The sequence below is a fragment of the Rhineura floridana genome, chromosome 15, assembly GCF_030035675.1.
Source record: "Rhineura floridana isolate rRhiFlo1 chromosome 15, rRhiFlo1.hap2, whole genome shotgun sequence".
NCBI classification, from domain to species: Eukaryota; Metazoa; Chordata; class Lepidosauria; order Squamata; family Rhineuridae; genus Rhineura; species Rhineura floridana.
The window spans coordinates 8,886,128-8,898,478 of record NC_084494.1 but is presented as its reverse complement, the minus strand read 5'-3'; the positions used below and the strand labels follow the sequence as shown (position 1 = coordinate 8,898,478).

Below are 12,351 nucleotides of genomic sequence, written 5' to 3'. Positions count from 1 at the left end.
GTTTGCTAACTTAGGGGGGTGGAAGTCCGGGGATTGACAATAAAGGGACAGATCATTCATGAAAAAATTAAATAAAAGTGGGGCTAGTATGCAGCCTTGTCTAACTCCTTTTGTTGTAGTAATGGGGTTTGTGAGATGACCTTCACGACTACATCTAACACGAAAGGATGTGTGGTGGTGCAGACGGCTAATTAAGAAGAGGAGTCTCTTGTCGATCGTAGATTTTGCGAGTTTCGCCCATAGTATCTCCCTAGGGATGGAATCAAAAGCCGATTTCAAGTCGACAAAGGCAACAAACAGGCCGTTACCCCAGCGGTTCTTGTATTTTTCAGCTAAGTGATTTAAAATCACACAGTGTTCTATCCCAGACCTACCTTTCCGGAAAGCTGCCTGCTCCCTCCCAAGGATATTATCCTCCTCCAACCAAGATGAGAGTCTCTCTTTTAAGTAGCAGGCATATAGTTTGCCAATAATGGAAAGGAGGCTAATTGGGCAGTAATTTGCTGGGTCCTCTTTGTTCCCTTTTTTAAATATAGGGATAACTATGGATTCAAGCCAAGACTCAGGGAAGCATCCGGAATTATTGATCAGAGTAAAGAAATTTGCTAGAAGAGGGGCCCACCAAGCTTGGTGCGCCTTCAACATTTCAGAAAGTATGTTATCAGGTCCAGGAGCTTTGCCGGATTTCAAGCTAGCAATCAAATCAATAATTTCTTTTTGGGTTACAGGTGGCCAAGTGGGAAGATTTGTTAAATTATCAATAAAGGAAACAGCATTTACAGTCTCGTTGTTTGCAGAAAAATATTTCTCCCAGAGGTATGGGGAAATGTGGCAAGGGGCCGGATTTAGTGGGCTCATAGAACCAGAAATCAGCTCCCAAAAACACTTCGAATTATTTGATCTGGAGGCTTGAATTAAGGCTTCCCAATCTTCATGCATCACCTGCCTTTTTTTGATGATTATCATATGCTTGTAGTATTTTTTGATAATAAAATACTCAGGGGGGAGGGTGGTTAAATTTTGGTGTCGATATTGAAGGTATAGCCGTCTCAGCTGTTTCTTAGCATCAAGACAGTCCTTATCAAACCATCTGGGAAAACCAGTGGTAGGAGGAGCCCTGAAGGAAGAAGATGGTGGGATAATAGAGGCTTTAAGTTTGGTAATTAAGGAGTTATACGCTATTGACGCTAAATATGAATCAGAAGCATGCATGATCTCCCTCTGTAAGGACAGGGCAGAGGGGGAAGTGAGAAATAAGGCCACATTAGAGGCTACTGTGGGAGTCCAAAATGTCCTTTTATGGGTAGGGTGGATTAGATTTGCCATTGGTTTATGGGTAAGGAGCAAGTGACCGCGTTCTGGTAGATAAAAGGAAAAGGTAAGGGGAAGGTGATCACTATCCTGTCTGGAGCCGACAGAAAAGTCCAAAATAAACCTGAACAGGGAATGCGAGATCAAGGCGTAATCGATGACACTGCACCTGAGGCCAGAGATGTAGGTAAATTCCGCACATGAATCTATCTGCTTATGACCGTTCAACATTATTAGGCTGTGTCTAGCAAGGAATCGGTATAAACATATTCCACCATAATTTATCTTGGGGTCCTTGGAAGTCCTAGCATAGCCTGGGAGGTATGGGGCGGTGTCCTCGCCCCCCCAGAGGTTTGAAGCAAATAGCGCATCATTGTGGGGGCCAGACCTGGCGTTGAAATCACCCATAACAATGAGAGGCGCTTTGGGGAATTTAGCCTCGAGTGATGTTAGATAATTGGTAAGAACGTCCCAGTCACAGTCAATTTGTGCCCGAGAGGCATGAGGGGGAATATAAACATTTACTAACAGAAGAGAAAATGTGCTAAAAGATAATAAAACAGCCTGTGCAATGTTTTTACAAGGGGTTAAACTTATAGAGCGAGCTGTTACAGAAGTAGAAATGAGTATGGCTAGGCCTCCTTTGGGTCTGCCTTTGGAACTGGGTTGGGAATAGGTCGCTGGTAAACATGAACAAGAGAAACCATCCACTATTAATTTAAGGGTACACCACGTCTCCTGTAAGAAAATTAAGTCAAATTTGTTCAGAAAAGTAATAAAGTCAGGAATTTTTTGTTTGGCATTCCACCCTGCAATGTTCCAGGAGAGAAGGTGGAATGTAAAATTAGGTGAGAGAACAGAAACCTGGCATGCATTAATAATTGGATTCGTAGGATGAGAAATTTCCTTTGCTGTATAAGATTTGCAGAGTGAGTGCTGTGGTGTCCTGAAATGAGGGTTTACCATTTTTTCAGGAGATTCACAGGATAGAATCGGGTTTTTAGAATTTAATAAGGGTTGTCAAGTCAGTTCAGGAACCTCATGTACTATCACATCACATATTGTGCTAGGTCTACAAACATTTGAGTAACAATGTGGCAGTACCTTTAAGGGAACTTTCAGAGGAGAAACTTGAATGCTGGATGGTGAGTTCAGTTCATAGTCCTCCAAGTATCTGGAACATGTCCTTTTTGCCCTTAGATTGTTTAACAGATTCTGCATTTTGTTTATGACCTCACTTTGTTCAATCTCAGTGAATGTATGGAAACTATTTAATAGTTCCTCCTCTCCCTCACAAGCAAAGTCAAATGCAAGATCTTGATTTTCCTTACTGTTTACCAGAGAAGGAGGTGACTGTAACGGAACGAAAATGGGAGCTGGTGGTGGGGAGGAGCTTACTTCATCCAAAATAATAAGATCAGAGTTTATGGAGTTAAGTGTTTCAAAGTTTAATGTTTCTTGTGCTGGGGGAGTCAAAGGGGATAAATTCTTTTCCAGCATAGTTGGTCCTAATGATAGAGAAGAGCAGTTCATGTTTAATGTGCTTTTAAGAGGAAGCTGTTCCAGGAATGGATCCAAGTTTCCAGAGTTTGATATATTTTTGCTGCTGTTCGAGGAAAACTTCCTCCTCTCATGTGAAGAGATAAGGTTTGTTGTTGGAGTTCTCTTTGTGAACAAGGAAATTGGACTGGCCAGGTTTGTGAAATGTCTCTGAACGGATATTCCATGGTAGCTGAGAAGGGATTTATTTGCAATTATCCGTGCTGTTGTCTCAGCCGATTTAAAGGTAAGTAAAGCAGACGTTTTTGTTGAGGGGTTGTAAAGGAATTCCACATACGAGATATCGTCAGGCCATAAATCCATTACACCTAACGACTGGAGGGCGTAACACACTCTTTGCTTCCTGATGTTTACTTTTTCTTTGATGTTAAGAAGAGGAAGATTCAGCAGTGCAAGTTTGTTTGAATTATATTTAAGAAGCCAATTCCCATTTGTATTCTCTCGTCGTGAAATCTTGTTATTGGTAGAGCATATTCCGCTATAGGACCTCGGGTTGGGGTGAGTAAGTAGCTCTGGGAGATTTGGACTTTTTTTGCTTTCTGGTAAGGCTTTGCAATAAGATCTAGGGGGTGTTCTCGCTGTAGATGAAGCAGATAAATTCTTTGTTTGCGAAGCTGTTTGCTGTTGAGCTTTAAGTACTTTAAAAAGTTTCTGAAAGTTCATCTTCTTACTCCTTGGCGGTTTGTAATTTTTTATGTTTTTGGATTTTTTCTCCTTAGGTGCAATACGAGGTTTCTTTATGTTTGCACACTTCAGTGTTGTTGTTGTTTTGTGGGGGGGAAGAGTGTAGTTTAGGCTCAAATATAGTTTGGATAGTTCTTCCATAAATGATTTTAGAAGGTTGTTTGTTTCTTCCAAAAAAGCTTTGATGTTTTCAGTCTCTTTTGCCACAATGGCTAATTGTAACTGCAGACATTTTTGGCCAGTTAGAAGTAGTTTTTGGCCAATTTGTGCCAGTTCCGTGGTTTCAGTAACTTCTGTAGAGCAGGCAGAAGATGGCTGTGATTGAGTAAAATGGGAGTCTGGCTGTCGATGTCTGCAGCATGCACAGTAGACAGAATGTCTAAGGGGGAATGTAAGTCAGTGTCCTTGTACAGAGAGGAAGATGGCGTCTCCTTGCTTTCAGGTACCTGCAGCAGAGAGTTGATCAGACTAGGTGTATGCGTCTGCCCAAAAAGGGGATCTGTGGATGTTCCATACACCAGGCTTTGTATAATTTCTGGGTCATCCCTTGCCTGGAATTCCTCACTCAAGCAGGAACAGAATTGTTCTGTTTCGATTTGGGAAGGGGTTTTCTCAGTAGATCGTGACGCATTTCTCTTTGTCTTATCCGCTTTGGTTGGTAAAAAGAAGTTTGTAATTTTAAGCTGTTGATCCCCATTCCCAGATTCTTCCAAAACCTGGTCTGATTTATGGTCATGTTCATAACATCTTTTCCTTGTTTGAACCATTTTAAAAACTATAAGGATTGCCTTTTAAACTCTAAGATGAACGGAGGTATAATTATAAATTGTCGACTCCAAGGCTAAGTAGTTTTATCTTAGGAATCCTTAGATTTTGTTATGGTAAATTATATTCCTTGAGTTAGTAATGCGAAGCAGAGTTGTGACTCACCGGCTGATAGAGAGTCTGTTTTCTTGCTGATAAAATGGTTCCATAGCCTTCAAAAAATAGGTGTTGTTGATGCTGTTAGGTTCCAGAATAAAAATTTCCAAAGAATATCTCTAAAGATAGCAAAAAAAGAGGCGAGGTGGGTATGAGCTCCAGAGCTCGCTAGTGGACCTGCCTGCCAGCAGCCATCTTCCGTCGCATCACCAGGAAGAAATTTGATTTAGTTCATATCCATCTGTTGTCCACACACTGGTAACCTCCAGGCTGGATTACTGTAATGTGCTCTATGTGGGGCTGCCCTTGAAGTTGGTCTGGAAGCCGCAGCTGGTGCAAAATGCAGCAGCGTGACCACTCACTGGGGCGGGGTATCACCAACATGTCACCCCACTGCTGAAATAATTGCAGTGGCCGCAGATTAGCCACTGGGTGAAGTTCAAGGTTCTAGTTTTGGTGTACAAAGCCATACACAGCTTGGGACCAGGATACCTGAAAGACCGTCTTACCCCTTATATACCCAGTTGAACACTGCACTCTGCAGGTGAGGGCCTCCTGCAGATACCATCTTATCAGGAGGTCCGTTCTGCACAATATAGCAGGTGGACCTTAAATATTAGACAGGCACCACCTCTGTTGTTTTTTCAGCTCCTACTGAAGGCCTCCCTCTTTCAACAAGCCTTTTAAGTAGAGATCTTATCCCAGTATGTCTGTGTTGGAATTGATTTTTCAGATGTTTTTAAAGTTTTTTTTTTAAAAAAAGATGTTTTAATATGCTTTGTTTTAATATGTTTTAAAAAGGTCTTGTTTTGATATGATTTAATGTCTTTTCTTTTAAAGAAGTTTTAGAGTGCTGTTAGTGTTTTTGTTTGCAGCCCTAGGGTCCTTCTGGGAGGAAGGGTGATTATTATTGTTGTTGTTATTAAAAGGTGAGCCTAGGTAATTTGCACTTTCTGAAACAATATGTGAACCAAAACACACTTATCTTCAAAACTTTCACTTCACCAAATTTTGCAGTGCCGTTCTCCAACCATGTAATGTGTAAAAAAATGCAAGTAGGGAAGTGTGCATAAAACTGTGTACAGTATACTAGTGAAAATAGCATATAAAAATGCTTTATTTAAGGGGAAATTGCTTTGTAAAAATGTTGGGCAAACTGTATTCAAATATCTGTATATTAGGAGAAGTTTGCACTAAAATGCTGCTGAATTTTCATGAGGACTTCTTTTCCCTCTCTAACAAATTCTCAAACTGGTATGGAGAAGTGAGAACTGCATTTAAGATAGGAAAAAAATGAGAAACTGAAACGGATTCATTCACCTCTCCCAAGTTCAGTACTTCTTTGTCTTTTTAATATGAAGCTTCATGCTACAATTGAACTGTCCTTACCCTAGTTGCCAGCTTCCTGCTGATTAGTGAATAAGATTCTCTGTCGAGTAGCTTAAATGACTTTACCTATATATATTTGGATTCCATTTGTGGTAGATTTCTATCCAGCATCTCCTAACTATCACCGACCAATCAGGGAGAGCTACCCTTTGCTGGCAAACTCTGAACATCTTACTAGAGCCATCAGCAGGCCTCCTGTTATAGCATTTCGCCAACCTCCTAATTTGCACAGACTGTTGGTGAGAGCTGTGCTTAAGCCGCTTATCACCAATCCAGGGTCTCATCCTTGTCACTCCAAATGCTGTATCACCTGTGTGTACCTCAGGGAGACAGGCACTTTTACAAGCACCAGGACAGGCAGGACATATTACATCAAACAGAACATCACCTGCAGGTCCTGCAATATAGTTTACATCATCAAGTGCAAAAGACCAGGATGTCATATCCAATATGTAGGAAAGACTACAACTGACCTATGCACGCGCTTCAGGAACCACAAGTCGGCAATCTTGACAAAAAAAGTGGAGCAACCAGTTGCAAAGCATTTTAACATCAAGGGTCACAGCCTGTTGGACTTTTCCATTACAGCGATAGAGATGCCAAAAGATCCAGCAGCACTGACCAAAAAGGAGAACTTTTGGATATACTCTCTGGACACATTGGCACCACATGGCCTGAACCTGGAGGACAGTACCACCACTACTTAGCTTCTGCAAATGAAGCCCCTCTGAGCATTCCATCCTCAGAGCTCTATAACTGCCACCTTGGTAACAGCATTTGTATGTTAGCAGCTGATGAAGGCGGAAGCTGAAACGTTTTGTTAATACAATAAAAACCTTTGTTTGGTTAATCACAATTACGTTCATATATATATGTATTCTGGTTCCAACAGCAGCCTGACGAGTGCTCCAGGAAGCTCAAAAGCAGATATGAAGGCAGTAGCCTTCTTCTGAAGTTTGATCCCAGCATTCACTACACAGAGATATATTGCCTCTGGACACTGAGGTTCCATAGGCAACTTGATGATGGAACCTCAGTGTCCAGAGGCAATATGTCTCTGTGTAGTGAATGCTGGGATCAAACTTCAGAAGAAGGCTGCTGTCTTCATACCTGCTTTTGAGCTTCCTGGAGCACTCATCAGGCTGCTGTTAGAACCAGAATGCTGGACCAGGTAGATTTTGTCCTTGATTGAGACAAGGCAGTTCTTATGAATTTGGTTGTCCTCTCTGACTAGTCTTTTGGGATACAGGGATTTTTAATATATCTCTTCACTGGTGGGGTAAAGTAACAAAATAATAGTAATAAAGATTGCACCAATGCTTTTGCATTGGAGTGGCACTTAAGTGCCCAGAAACATTCTCTCCGCAGCTCCAAAATGTGCTGTTTTAGATTTTAATGCAATTTGACTGGGAATATCTCGAATACACTGCAGGCAATTCTGATGTGTTGAATCTTTGGCAGTAAACACAAAGCTCAAACTCCGAGTGGATTTTTAATGGCCTTTTATTGATTGGAGGAGGGGGGAAAGTTCATCTGTGCAATGGCTAATTTTGGCCATTTTCTTGAAAATTTGACTGTGGCATCGCAGTAATCGCAGCTGGGAGCGACAGAATAGCTTATAAGTAACGCTGCTAATAAACCAATTAGCATATTGTGCTTGTTTCTGCATTGTAAAAAGCTGCTTCGCAAGGCCACTTGGCATGTCTCTCATCTCAGGCTAATTGGCCAAAGGATGATATCAAATGGTTTTGAGGGGAGCTTGTTTATTCCTTGCAGACAAAATTGGCTTTTTAATACACATATTTTTAGTGATCATATTCCCCGCTCACACAGACACACTGCAGATCTGGAAGCTGGTGAGACCCTGTATACATTTGCTCCAGCTTTTTAAGAAAACAAATGGCAGCACATTGCCTTCTAGAACTCTGTGGATAAACATTCATTTCAGCAAAATAGCTTCAGTTTTGCAAGAGGAGCAGAAGGACTTTGCAACAGAGTTATGGGGAAATGAAACAGACGGGTCTGGAGGATCTGAATAAAGCAGGGGCAGGCAGTTGGGTGCAGGACAGGCAGCAGCTCAGCGGTAGAGCACATGCTTTGCATGCAGACGTTTCTGCGCTATGTCACAGATTCCCTTGTGGAAGGGTATTGGGTAGCTTTCCTGGCAATGTGTGCTGTCTGCTTTGGAAAACTGGTTGAGCACGTTTTGCATGCGGATGGTCCCATCTTCAATCCCTGGCATCTCCAGATAGGGCGCTTCTGCCCAAAACCCTGCAGAGTCACTGCCAGTCAGTGTAGACAGTACTAAACTAGGTGGATACATGGTCTCACTTGGTATATGCTAGGCTCCTAAGTTTCTAACCGCTGAGAGGGAAAATACCTTTTTGTCTGATTCAAGATAGCTCCTAAGTCAAGGGAGGAAGCTGTCATGTTAACTGAGACCTTTGTATTCAGGCACGCTTTCCATTGGTTCAAGGATTTCCACTTGTGCAACAGAGCTTCCCCCCTCCTCTCCCCGCACCTTCCCCAAATCTGTGCAGAGGGTTGGGGAAAACCCTAGAACAGATTTAGCGGGCAGATGGGAGCATGGGGAGGAGAGGAAGGAGGGATAAGAGGTTTGTTTCACTGCCAAAAGTCCTTGAGCTGATGGAATAAATTAATTGAATATCTCCCCTTAGTGACATTTTGCATTTGCCACAGAGTTCGGCATCCCTGAGAGAAGATCTCTGCTATGCCACATGATTGAGCATGACTCATCTTCTGTATTCTTGTAATTACCATGTTATGTGTTTCATTGCCCTCTCTGTTGGCCTCCCACGACATGGAAACAGTGGTAGGAAAACTCACTCGGTGAATCATATAGAACGACACAAACGGGATATGTGAGACTCAACATGGGCAGGCCAGTAGCTGCTGCCTGTGGGGGAGGAGCTCTGCTGTGGCTCCTCCCCCTCACTCTCCCTTTAATCCACAATGTGTTGCAAAGCGCAGTGCACCTAGACCCCCACCTGCGGCAACACTGGTGTGGGGAGGAGCCACGGTCAAGGGGAGGGGCAGCCATGGTCATTCAGAATTTGGGCCACCCGGCACTTTTTTGCATCAGGAGTGGAATGAAAACAAAATAAAATCCAAGTACAAAACTCTTAGGTCAGGAGTGGGGACAATTACAGGTCTCAAAATCTCTGACCATTCCCATGCTGACTGGGGCTGACGGGAGTTCCAAATATCTGGGAGGCACCCGGTGGATGAAGGCTGGCCTAGGCCTTTCAGTAGCCTCAGGATCTGGAATGGCTTTGTCCACCCAGGTTGATGCTTGGATCCTGCTGGAGTGAATGGTTGGGATGCATTGGGCAGTGCTGGTTTAAAAACATTTTGTCATCCTAACATGCTGCTGTCGATTTGAGTTTGTTGTTTGTCTGCAAGCCATTGCTTTTACCGATCTGTTTTTCCTTCTCAAGAAAAAAGATACTGATATTAATATTGATATTTTGAAATGAAATATGGATAAATTAAAGGAAATAGCAATGCATTGAAGGAAATATTGATAAAATATCAATATTAATATTAATATTTTACACATGGATTTAAAAAAAATTGTTTCCAAAAATCCCAAATAAAAATCAGATCTGCAACACTAGCAAATGAGCAAATTAATGGAAAATTCGGTACCAAATCTGAATTGTGTGGAATTCTAGCACATCCCTACTGGGGTAGGAGGACTATTAAAGGTTTCCTTGTGCCAGTTAAGTCTTTCTTGAGCAACAAAGTCTCCCCAAGGTCTGGCATGTCCTCTGTCCTTTGTTTGCTGTCTGGACCTCACTTCTGGCTTGCTATTCAGTCTCATCTTCTTGTCTCTCCTTTGCCCCTGACTTACGCTGGAGTCATTACTGCTGACCTGATTACCTCTTCCAGTTTCATGGAGCAACCAAGTGGTGGAAGAACCAGGCAGAGGGACTCTTGAATTCTGTTTCGGCTGGGAGAATTTCTACAGCCAGTTCCAGAATTTGAGAATGCTAGGCTTGCCACCACTTTTTCAGCTCCTTTTGTTTATCAGCAATATCTCCCTGGTTTCATTACTTTCATTACATGGATAAACCCTGAAAAAGTCAAACAAAAAGGCTTTGATGTGCTCATGCATATATTAACCACATCCGAGCTCTTCCTTAAGACCCCCTTAGGCCACCAATAATTTTGGAAAGGCATACTTGGTTAAATCACAATTTTATATGCTTATATCTTGCTGTTTAACTTACACAATTACCTTTGTTTCATATGGTCATGCTATATATTTAAGTCTCAGAGCTGGATATGAACTCTTTCTAAGCATATTGCAGGGCTGGGGAATGTGGCCCTCCAGATGTTACTGAACTCCAACTCTCATCAGCCCGCACCAGCATGGCCACTGGTCAGGGGTGGTGAGAGATGGAATCCAACAAAGTCTAGATGCCCACAGGTTCCCCATATGTTGATTCATTAGGTTGTATCCAGCTATGTTCTACTCACAGTAGACCCACTGAAAGTAATGGATCCAAGGGCAGGTCCACACCATACATTTAAAGCACATCCAATCCACATTTAAAGCCTGTGACGTCCCCCAAAATAATCTAGGAAGCGTAGTTTGTTAAGGGTGCTGGGAATTTGTAGCTTGAGGGGGTAGTTCCCAGGATTCTTTAGGGGAACTCATGTACTTTACATGTATGTTGGATGTGCTTTAAACATTTATGATATGGATCTGCTGTAAGTTAGTCATGCCCACTAATTTCAATGGGTCTACCAGCATTGGATACCCATTGTTTTTGTTGTAATAAATTTACTTCTATATCCTGTTGATGAAACTCAATGAAAAATATTTTTTGGGAGGAGGAGGGAGGAAGAGAGCTTGTCTTTTATGGTGTTTTACTGATGCACTGTAATGAGCATGCAGTTGCTACACAGGAATAATCTTGATGCAATTGTACATGCAATCACATGGGAGAAAACCCTGCTTTTTTTGAAGCGTGTGTTCCGTCCATCTGTCTGTGCCACTGAATGGCAGTGCACACATGCTCTTTGGCAATGCAGTGAGAAGAAGGGGAAGCATATGAACTGGAAGAATGGAAGCCTATGACAGATAGCACATGCCCTGTGCTGTTTAGAAAATTCAGAAATAAAGAGGCAGAACAGCAGAGAATTCCCAATCTGTCATTTCTACTCCAGAAATAAGGCCAGGTAATCCAGAACCCCACAATCCGAGGTGACGTTCAGAAAGGGGCAATTTCAGAAGCATCCCTGCCTTCACCTCACTCTGGATTCCAAATGCCCTGTGGAGTCATGCCTGGAGTCGAGTGCTTTAAATGTATGGTGTGTACACAGCCTAACACGGATTGCTTTCTACCAACTTCGGTTGGTGGCCCAGCTATGTCCCTATCTGGACAGGGGTAACCTGGCTTCAGTTGTCCATGCTCTGGTAACCTCCAAGCTAGATTACTGCAATGCTCTCTCCCGATACAAACCCACCCGTACACTACACGCAACATCCAAGGCCCTCCTCCGGGTGCCTACTCCTTGGGAAGCTGGGAGTCCAGCAACAAGGGAGAGGGTCTTCTCAGTGGTGGCCCCCAAATTATGGAATGATTTGTGTGATGAGGTGCTCCTGGCGCCAACACTGTTATCTTTTCGGTGCCAGGTCAAGACTTTCCTCTTCTCCCAGGCATTTTAGCATGTGTTTTAAATTGTGTTTTAAATTGTTTTTAAAAGATGTGTTTTTAAATTTGTATATTTGTTTTTAATGTTTTTAGTTATTGTAAACCGCCCAGAGAGCTTCAGCTATGGGGCGGTATATAAATACAATAAATAAATAACATGCTTCAGCAGGCAACAAAATTTCAGGATTGTAGGTGCCTGCCTGATTTCAGTAGGAATAGTGTTCCACATTATTAGTGCTACTTTGCCAAAAGCTGCCTGCTACCCTGCCTGGGCACAGACTGAAGATGTTTTTGTCTGTTCTGTTCCATGGTCTCTGCCTTCTACTTGGCCTCTAAACCTGCTTCACGTGGAGTTTAAAAAACAACACACACCAAAGCGGCGACCCTATTTATACATAAAAAGTATTTATAAACTGCAAGCTCATTAAAAAAACACCACCATTGCACTGAACAATAAAATCATTAAAAAGTCATAAAAATAGAAGATAATGAAATATGGAACAGATGCTGAACGAGATTAATTCTTCTCAAACCATTACATTTAAACCCCATTTAATGCACCTGACTCCTTTCAAAGATTTGTGGAAACTGTCTTTTGTTAAAGGTGCTGGGAATTGTAGATCTGTGAGGGGTAAACTACAGTTTCCAGGATTCTTTGGAGGGAGTCGAATGCTTTAATTGTATGGTATGTACTCAGCCTAATATGTTTCAGCAGGCAACAAAATACCAGGATTGTAGGTGCCTGCCTGATTTCAACAGGAACAAAGTACTAGTGCCACTTTGCCAAAAGCTTTGGTTTGCA

At 42.3% G+C, this 12,351-nt stretch overlaps 1 protein-coding gene across 7 annotated transcripts in view; it reads left to right on the top strand.

The window, feature by feature from the left end:
• Positions 1–12,351, top strand: part of CSMD2 (CUB and Sushi multiple domains 2) — a 769,620-nt gene that overhangs the window by 342,606 nt on the left and 414,663 nt on the right. Inside the window, exon 1 of one of the 7 annotated variants that reach the window (XM_061596307.1) lies at positions 2,735–3,097. The exons of the other annotated variants lie outside the window; for them this stretch is intronic. The gene's annotated coding sequence lies outside the window, so the exon portion shown is untranslated. Of the gene's footprint in view, positions 1–2,734; positions 3,098–12,351 lie in introns of those variants that run through there. 7 annotated transcript variants of the gene reach the window in all.